The following is a 9,659-nucleotide window of genomic DNA, read 5'->3' as shown; positions in this document are numbered from 1 at the left end:
TGACTTTGCAAGCACTTAACTCTACAGCTTTGGTAATAGGAAGAAGGGCGTAGACCATTCTATGTATGATGAGCCCCTAGACTCATGCAATGAGAAAATGCAGACTCCTGACTCTTTTGATGCTTTTCTCCTTCATTGCAAGCCTTGGATGGGTTCTCCAGGTGATTAGTAATGCAAATGCCATTGAATGAGTGATACTTGGGTAAAGGCAGTCCTGCACTGCCGAGTTACTCACCTTTAGTGAAACACTGCTCCTCAGAGGGATAGCTCATTGTCACTGTGCCTGTCTGTAACAGTGTCAGGACACCTGATACCTGGTTTGAGACGTGAACTGGTGTTGGGGGGATATGTGTGCTTCCCCTGCCTATTTTATAACCTGCCAGCTGGTTTATAACTAACAGTGAATGCTGCTGTTCCTTAAAACTCTTCCTTACTCTCTTAAGAAAAAATAATTAAAAGCTGTAAAAAATTTGCTTTGAAATGGAATATATACATATTCTATTCTGCTTGAATTTTACTCAAGCAGTGCTTTTATGTAACCTGAGTTAGCTTTTGAATGCTTCTGATTTTCAGACATTTAGAAACAAGAAATAATGGAAGAGTTATCCTCTGCCTAGGATTTAAGAAAACCTGGAAATGCACTACTGAGTTCATAACTGCATGATAAAGCAGCTGTCATAAATAACTTGAGGCAGAATGGGTGGCTCTTTGAAGGCCACTGAGACCCAGCAGTACAAACAGATAGAAACTGGCTTTGGTTTGATCTTTCATACCTGTTTGATGGATTTTAGCTCTTTAAGAGCGAGTAAAGATCATCAATCCACGTTTGAAATTGTATTTTTTAACTTCTATTTAAACATCTAGTACTCCAGGCAACTAAAAGTATCTGTAGGAGGTATTTATTTTGAGAATAGTGAGATGTTGGCAATCAGTGTAGAACAGCAAGTGTTGACAGACTTTATTTATGGGTGCATTTCACAGAAATTTGGTAGAAATTTCAGTGAACTTGTCAGTTCAGCATCTGCTTTGTGCTGCTCAGAGTGGCACTCAAGTCTCAGAACTTGCAGTGGAAACATTTTATGTCCTGTGACGGGGAGAAAAGGGAGATTAAAACCAGTTGGGCTGGTTGGCAAAAGGAGTGATAACCAGAAAATCCTGCAGAAAATCTCTTGATGCAGTGATTACTTCAGTAGTCTACTTTCTTTGGGGACATTTTATAAAGAAACATTTATTCTGAGGCCTTATGCACACACTGCTTTATAGCCAGTGGGGCTTGCTGTGCAGACATTGGTGTGTACCAGAAATCTTTCTATTGAAATGATTTTCTGGAGAGAGGGTGCAATTTCTGCTTTCTTGTCCTGCTTCCCTCTTGTCCTTTTTTTCCTCTTTTCCGGGACTTCTTGAAGACTGAAAAGGGAAGAGGAAGGTTGTTCAAACAACAGTCATTGTTTAGAATTTCTGATCAACTGAGAAAGCAGGAAAAGCTTTCAAATCAAGCCATTTTTGGTGCTCAGCCCAGAGAAGTGACTGTCCTGGGGAAACAGTTTTACCAGCCTGCCCATATCATCTGACAAAACCAAGGAAGAGACTTCTTGTCAAATAGAAGCTCTGAAGAATGGGGTCTTCTAACTGCTCTGTCGTTGTGGCACCAGTTTAATGTGTCCGGTTAGCTGTTAGTGTCTGAAAATAGAACTTGCTGGTCAGCATTTTTTCATAAAGAAGCACCCAACAGGTGATTTCAGTGACCAACAGCATTAAGGTAGCTATATCATGATAAAAGTTCATGACCAGGAAACAGTTCTGTAGATAAGAGCAGCAAGAGACTCCTTCCAGTAATGAAAAGTGACTGAGTGACATCTGAGGGAGCTGTTACACTACTTAATTTTTACACATCTGTGTCATAGTTTTACCTGTTTCTCTGCTACTTAAGGCCACTTCTCTTTGAAGTCAAGGGGGCTGCTCACAGGCTTTGCTTTCTGCTCATGCTGAGGTGTCTGCTGCCCTGGCACATTTATAGGTGCTCCTGTAGCTGGCATTGTGGTGCTGAGATTAGACCTGGGCATCAGTGGGAATCAGTCTGTGACCCAGAAACTGAGACAGGAAGGGAAAAATGTTGTGATGACTCAGTTTTCCAAGAGGAAATGGGGAATGGCAGCCCTTTTTGAGTGTCCTTCCCCTATTTTAATTTCACCAACTAAAAATGCATCTGAAGTGTCAGTCTTTATTGAGCATTCCCAACAGCATGTGCCTGGGACTGATGTTCATATTGCTTTATGAATAGTGGCATGAGCTTGACTAGCTTTTGAATATAAAGCTGCAATCTGGTTTCTAGTTTTGCCATCTAAGGTAACTAAACACATTTATTGTGAATAATGGTAGCCACAGAGGAAGGCCTTTTCCAAGTGCCTCTGTTTAGATTCAGTTTGGACTGTATGTAAAAGATGTTGTCTTACTTGCAGCTTTTAAAGGAATTTTTTTGGTGGAAACCTTAGCTATACTTGTAAGTAGATGAGAATAACACAAAACATGGTCATCATCTCAGCATTGATAATCACTGCAAAGAACAAATCCGTGGCTTTAAAATTGGCACAAATATGAAAACATTTGGCCAAATGTAAACAATCCCCTCTCACAGGACTTACTGAATTCAAGATAAAAGCATAAAAGAATTTTCCTCCCATCACAGGAGAGCAGTTACACAAAAAAGATGGCTTTGAATTTCTTGTTCATAACAAGTGAGTAGAAAATCTTTGTTTGCCCGGTGTGGCTGGGTACAGTTATGGATTTGTGGGTTTAAGGGGAAAATGGATGATAGCCCCCATATTAGTATTTATTCATTCTTCACATCTGTTCTCAGTCAATTCAGTGATATTTATTAAAAAAAATATTTTCAATGCATGCCTAACTCAAATCTTCTGACATTTTGCATACATATTAGACATAATGCTCTTGCTTAATGCTTAAGTAGTTTGAATAGTTTGCTGAATCTGAGCTTCACTGTCTTTACAAAGGGAGCTGGAAATGGAGAATCCAGTTTCTCCACTTACACTACTAAGGAGCTGTGAAATGTTTTGGTGCTGCTATAAAATTTGACTTTACAGGTCCATAACCTACTTAGAGGTTTGCATTTCTCATTCACCTTTCCCTTAATGATATGCAAAACTAAGTAAATGTAATATTTTGTTTGGTGTGCACTAAAAATATTGTCTTCCTGTATTTTTCTCCTCCTTCGCCTCCCATCTCCCTCACAGTCTCTGTAATATTCACTTATCTCTGAAGGAAATGATAAATGTTTGGCTTGCATGCAATTTGAGGTTGTGCGTAGCCAAAATCTGTTCTCCTTCCCCCAAATGAATAATCCAAAGACTGAAGAGTTTTCCCACATTTTGCAAAAATGCATATTTTAAGCAATATTTTGATGACATTTTTGAGGCCTATTTAAGCCCCAAATGAAGACACTATTTTTCCTTTATCCTGTTCTATGGAAGTATTCTGCTACTGAAAAACAATTTAACAGAAGCTGCAGTGCAGCTGTTACCAACAGAGTATTAAGAAATTGCAAGGAAATGAGGCCCTGTGTTACCATATTAATGATATATTAGCATATATGTGTATATCCTACAGGACAGAGTAATGTACAACGTGAGTGGAGGTAACAAATGGCATTGCTGGGGAATGAGGAATCACAGGTTACAAGTAGCAAAGCAAAGCAGGAACCTCAGGCTCTCATCTGTACTTCTTTACTGCATATTCTGAGAGATGATGCAGTAAATGGTTTATATTCATCTTTGTGTTGTGTGCTTTTTTAAATATAAATCCTCTTTGCTTATTCCATGATTAAAGGGTGTCTGTGTGCCACAGGAATGATGCAGAAGACTGCAGCTGTGATAGATTGGGTTACATGGTGTTATGAGAATATTGTTGTGGTGTTAAGGGGACCCTTTGCTTTACTGCCTCCTATATTTTGCATCTTGCCTCCAGGGGCAGAGTTCCACAGCTGGTGGGTTGTGTGGTTAGGCACAGTTCCCATGTACCTCCACTGAGGTACCTCCACTGCTGTGTTACCCACTTTGTGTCCTTGCTTTCTGGAAGAATACCATGGCAAGTTCAGTAGAAAATCATCATCCCAGTGAAGCCTAAATTTGTTTAGCATAGCTTTTTTTTTCAGGAGATGATTAATCATGGGTAAATTTGAGAGACCTAAATAATAGTTTTAAAATATTTTTAGGCACTTCAAGCGATTGCTACCTTGACTGTCCTTGCTCTTGATGTGTTTTTTTTTTTTTTTTTTTTTTTTTTTTTTGTAAGAAAAAGCAAAGACTTCCAATATGGAGATTTAATAAGTCTGAAATAGCTAGTTAGGACAACTTTGGCACTGGGAAGAAAGGAGTCACTTAAGAAATGTTGATTTATGTGATCTGTGTCACAGCTTCACAGCTACTACACATCAGCATTTTTCTGTCAGAGGCTGATGAAGACTTGCTTTCTTTACTGTGGGTTTTGCTCCTGGAATTGGAATGATCTGCTTCCTTAAGGTGCTGCCCACAAAGGTGGGTGCAAGTGTGCCTCTTCATGAAAAACGTGCACAAACATTTTAGAATAGGCAGCTGAGAGATTTGTGTACTCATCCAAGAGGTCTGAAAGGCCCATGGAAATGTCCTGCAGTTAAATGCTACCTTTTGTGGGTTTGGCTATTTGGCAATGCTGTACCAGGGCTTGCTGAGTATTGCAGTCAACTCTTTCCCTCAGCTGGTCCAGCTCTAGGGTTGTCTCTGCTTAAGCCTCCGCTTGCCACTGGCTTTTACAGAGGTAAAATGATACAAAAACACTTCCTTGAAATCCAGTGGGAAGTTTGGTGATGGTGATTCCCTGTGGCAGAGGTAATGAAGGGATGCAGTTGTTTCTGTGCGCTTTGTGGGCATATTGCACTTAAAAGGAAAATGTCTCTTCTCCAGCTCTGTGCCAGTCAACCTGGGGAGGAGAGCAGCTGGTTGTCCCAACAGGACATGTTGTCTTCTGGTGGCTTTGTACCTCTCCCTGCTGCCTCATTTCCTGTTCCACTCCTTGTGTCTTGTCAGTAACCTAAGGCCCTGGGTATCAGGGCTGCCGAGAGGTATCTCCAAATGATGAGTGCGTGCAGTTCCCATATAACATCCTCCTTATCCTGCTCACTAAAATGTGTAACAGATAATCTGTGCTGGCAGCGGGATTAACACATTTGACCCTTAATGGCTCTGAAGGAATAATTGTGATGTCTCGGGTCAATAACTGTGTGAACTAAGGAGGATTTGCTTGATGCACCATAACATCTTCTACAGAGCCCTTCATCCCTTTTGAGGGCCTGTGAACCACTGGAACTTTTAAGCCTGTGTTCATTATGCTCTGCTCTGTGTGCATGTGGTTAGGGCCTGGTACACGTTAAAAGTAAACTCTCCAGAATGCTGACAGATCCTCTGATTCTGTTCTAAGATACCACATTTCTGTCTGATTCACAAATATCTTTTTTAATTGAAATGGGGCCTGCAAGCAATCTGAGATGATGCAGTAACAGTCTCTGGGATAGCTGTTGCTTCCACAATCCAATAGGAATTTCTGTTCCTTCTTGCCTTCATGCTGAACTTGTCTGCTCTATTTATATGAGCTGTCAGTCTGCTGGTTTTCCATAGAAAGGGGAAAGGGGGAGTGGTGGGGGGGAGTTGGGTAGAAGTAGCTTTTGGGGTTTCTTTGAGGTTTCTTCTGTAAGGCTTGTTTCTATATGGAATTATTTCTTTTAGGTCTCTTTCACTCCGCACCTCCCACCTCTTCTGTCTGCGTGTCCCCCAGATAAGGGTAAATAGTTTTTGAGTTTGGCTTTGAGGAAGGCAAACTGATGAAACAGGTCAAAAAATGCTTTTACTCTGAAAAGTAACAGCTGTTTTCACCGTCTATTTGCTGATATTGTTTGGGTATGGAGGAACAATTTAGATCAAGAAAAGAATCTTTCGAAAAGAATCCACTGAATTAATGTAAAATTAGCTGTGTAATAATGAAAGGAAAATGTTATCTCTTTGCAGGAAATGCTACTGGTCTTAACACATATTTGAAGAACAAGTCTGGTCAGCATACAATTATTTTGCAGATCATTTTTCTGCTGTGGTTAGTATTAATGGTTCAGATTCCAGAAAACCTGATTTTACTATCTGTGGAGATCTTCCCAGCAGGTGCAGAGTTCTTCCTTTACTTTTGGTGTGAAACATTTAGTTAGCCATGTGCTAATAACCAAGAGTTGAGCTACTCAAAGGAATTATGTACTAGCACTAATATTACAGTGGACTTAAAAAAACCCACAGAAACCCTCTGCTTGAAATTTGCCACTGTCATTTTGATTTTGTCAAGTGTCAGGAGAATGCATAGTGCCATCTAAGAAACGTATGAAGGGCCTGATTTACAGAAGCTGGGGACGAGGAGTTTCTCTGTCGAGCAGTCATTTCAGCCTGTTCTGTTTTCCTCAGAAACCACACGGGAGCAGTGTGGTCCAGCCTTTGAGAAAGGAACTGCTAGTCTTTCCTCTGGCGGCTGAAATATCTGTCAGAGGGTGTCTCAGGCTGAGATATAAGAACACAAAACTGATGACAAGTAAAATATTTCACAGAATATCCATCTTTCACTTTGCAAATACTCCTTTGTGAGAAATCAGATTGTCAGTAAGGACTACTCAGAATACTTACTATCTTGAATGAAATAAAGAATAAAGACTGTATTTTGTGCTGTTGCAGTCTGTGATTGGATAATGTGAAGTAAAAAAGAAGAAAAAAACCCTACGATTTTGATGCCATAATGAATTCCTAAATGGAAGTTACCAATATTCCATTTCATATTTCTGACAAGATGTAGTAACCAAGAAAAGAAAAATAAATACCTTGGGAAAATACTTCAGGAGCCTTTTGGGTGAAGGCATAGGTGCCAATGTTTAGATGTTAGAGGATTTGTGTGTATGTACAATTTTGAAATTATTTGAGAATCCCTGAGCAGATTTTGCATTAAGAGGAATAACTTTGCTTGTCAAAGGTGCGCACTGGATCCTTTCTGAAAGATCAGGTAGGTGTAAATACAGCACAGAGGAAAAGGCCTTTGTAGTGTCTGGTACGCCTAGGAAAAGAGAAGGAAAAGGTTGCTGTTGCTTTTACCCCCATCATATGGGGTCATGGGAAGGGAGGACCATAACGTGCTTTGGGGAAAGAAGCAGTGATTGTTTGCCTGAGGCTTGTTACAGAGAATGAAAGATGTCTCCTGTCCAGCCAGCCCTGGGGCTAATCCTTTTCTGTCTCTGTAGGTGTTGGTCTAGAGAGACTCAATGCTCAAACTCCTGGCAATGCCTACAATGACCTTTCAGAGGAAACCAGCCTACAAACCAGAAATAAAGTGTAGAAAACAGACTGATGGTTGCTGCTGTTCTCTCCCCAGGTGGGGGAAGACAGGTGAGAGCAGTGGTCAAGATGACTTTCAAGGGAAGGGCTTGGCCCCAAACGTCTAGTCTGAGATGGTGTGCAGGCATTTGCCAATTTAAAGCCTTAGGGAACTTTATGGAGAGAATTGCATAAACATCAAATTTGATTTCCAACTAGATGAAATTTCAGAGGCTTAGAATATGTTTCTGTTTTTACACTCAGACTCTTTTTCCTTCTTACTTGTTCCTCAAAGCCTGAAACAACAGCATAGAGTGCCTGGGGGGCGTCAGGCACAGCATTGTCGGCTGCTCAGGGGAGGGGATTGTCCTGCTCTGCTCTGCACTAGGGCAGCCTCACCTCAGGTCCTAGGGGCAGTTTTGGGCATCACAATATAAGAAAGATATAAAGATGTTAGTGACAACCCAAAGGAGTTGGCGATGGTGAAGAGCCTTGAGGGGAAGCCTTGTGAGGAGTGGCTGAGGTCACTTGGTCTGTTCAGCCTGGAGAAGAGGAGACTGAGGGGAAACCTCATTCCAGTTACAACTTCCTTGCGTGGGGAAGAGGAGGGGCAGACACTGATCTCTTTTCTCTGGTGACCATTAATAGGACCCCAGGGAGCAGCATGGAACAGAGTTAAAGGAGGGTTAGGTTGAATATTACAAAAAGTTTCTTCATCCAGAGGGGGTTGGGCACTGAACAGGCTTCCCAAGAAGCAGTCCCAGCACTGAGCCTGCCTGAGTTCAAGAAATGTTTGGACAATGCTCTCAAGCACAGGGTGTGACTCTTGGGACTGTCCTGTTTAGGGCCAGGAGCTGGATGGATGATCCTGATGGGTCCTTGCTAACTGGGGATATTCTATGATTATATGAGTGAAATTCATGTTTAACTACTCTAATCTGATTCACCTGATCCCAAGTGCTTCGCAAATACCAGAACTGACATAACTGAGCACTTTATTCTTGCTGTATTTACCTCCTCCCAAAAGCAGTGAACAAGGTCAATGATTCTTTACTGACATGAGTGACTTTATTTTAATGGTCCTTAGTCCCTCTTTGTATATGTGTAGAAAAGAAGACCTCCTATTGTTTAGATATGACTGCTAAGGTCACTTTTTGGGTTGGTTGTGTTTAGCTAATGATGAAAAGGGCTGAGAAATTTGATGTTTGGTCTTTTCCATAAAGCCCCAGCTCCTGGAGTCAAGTACTGAGGTGTTTTGTTTTGGATACCCCATTTATTCCAAAAAGGAGTGGAGATTTTGGCTTCCACTGATTTAGGAGTGAGGTGCAGAAAACTTGAAGAAAAATAATGGTTTATAGTGAGCATTAAAAAAATGGAAAGCAAATCAAGAACTGTCAGTCCTCTTGGAACCTGACTTCCTCCAGGGTAGCATTGCAAACATCCTCTGACCACAGCATTAAATAACACTTGTCAAAGCACAATTTAGCAGGTTCACTGGGGGCTGCCTAAATTCTGACATGCAAAGTATATTAGGGAGTTTGCAGTATTTCTTTGCATTTCCATAACTTGGAAGAAATTTCCATAACTTGGAAGAAATACCAATATATTTCTGAAACAAGCAACCAAATGCAATCATTGTGTTTGCAAAAGCAGAAATGGTGGCATACAGAAGAGTTATAATGACAATTCTAAATCAGGAGATTCTGAACAGATTTCTAAATCAGAAGATGAAGAATTCAGCATTCTCCTGATGCAGAGAATCTTTACAGAAGGTGGCTCTGGGATATCCTGGTGCTGCCCCTGTTCAGAAAAGGTCTTGGGCAAAATTTGTTACTATTTTCAAAGACCACCTCAGGCGAAACAACAATCCCAGCAGTCTGACACTTAACGAAAGCAGTTCAAGTTGCATTATGTTGACTAGATTTTGCTGCTGGAAAGGCATTCTGTGGTTCAAAGACACCCTGATAGTTTGACTCTAATTACAAATGGAGCAGACTCTCAAAGCATATAACAAGATCACTGGCAGGCAGCAAGAGTTTCTTTATGGAAAGGAGCCTCTGTCATTTCAAAAGCCCAATATTCTCTTAAGAATGATAAAAAAAAAATGATCAATGAGAATACACAGGAGATATGATGTTTCATTAAATGTAGATTACAGTGATCTTTGTCACCTTACTTTTAAAAACCAAGGCAGAGAATCAGCACACAGCCCTTTAATAGAGTGAAATTCTTAGTGTGTGACCCCCTTCGCTCATTTTTGGGGTAAAGCTCAAG

The sequence above is a fragment of the Fringilla coelebs genome, assembly GCF_963513975.1.
Source record: "Fringilla coelebs genome assembly, chromosome: 3".
Classification (NCBI taxonomy): domain Eukaryota; kingdom Metazoa; phylum Chordata; class Aves; order Passeriformes; family Fringillidae; genus Fringilla; species Fringilla coelebs.
This window is presented reverse-complemented; position numbering follows the sequence as displayed.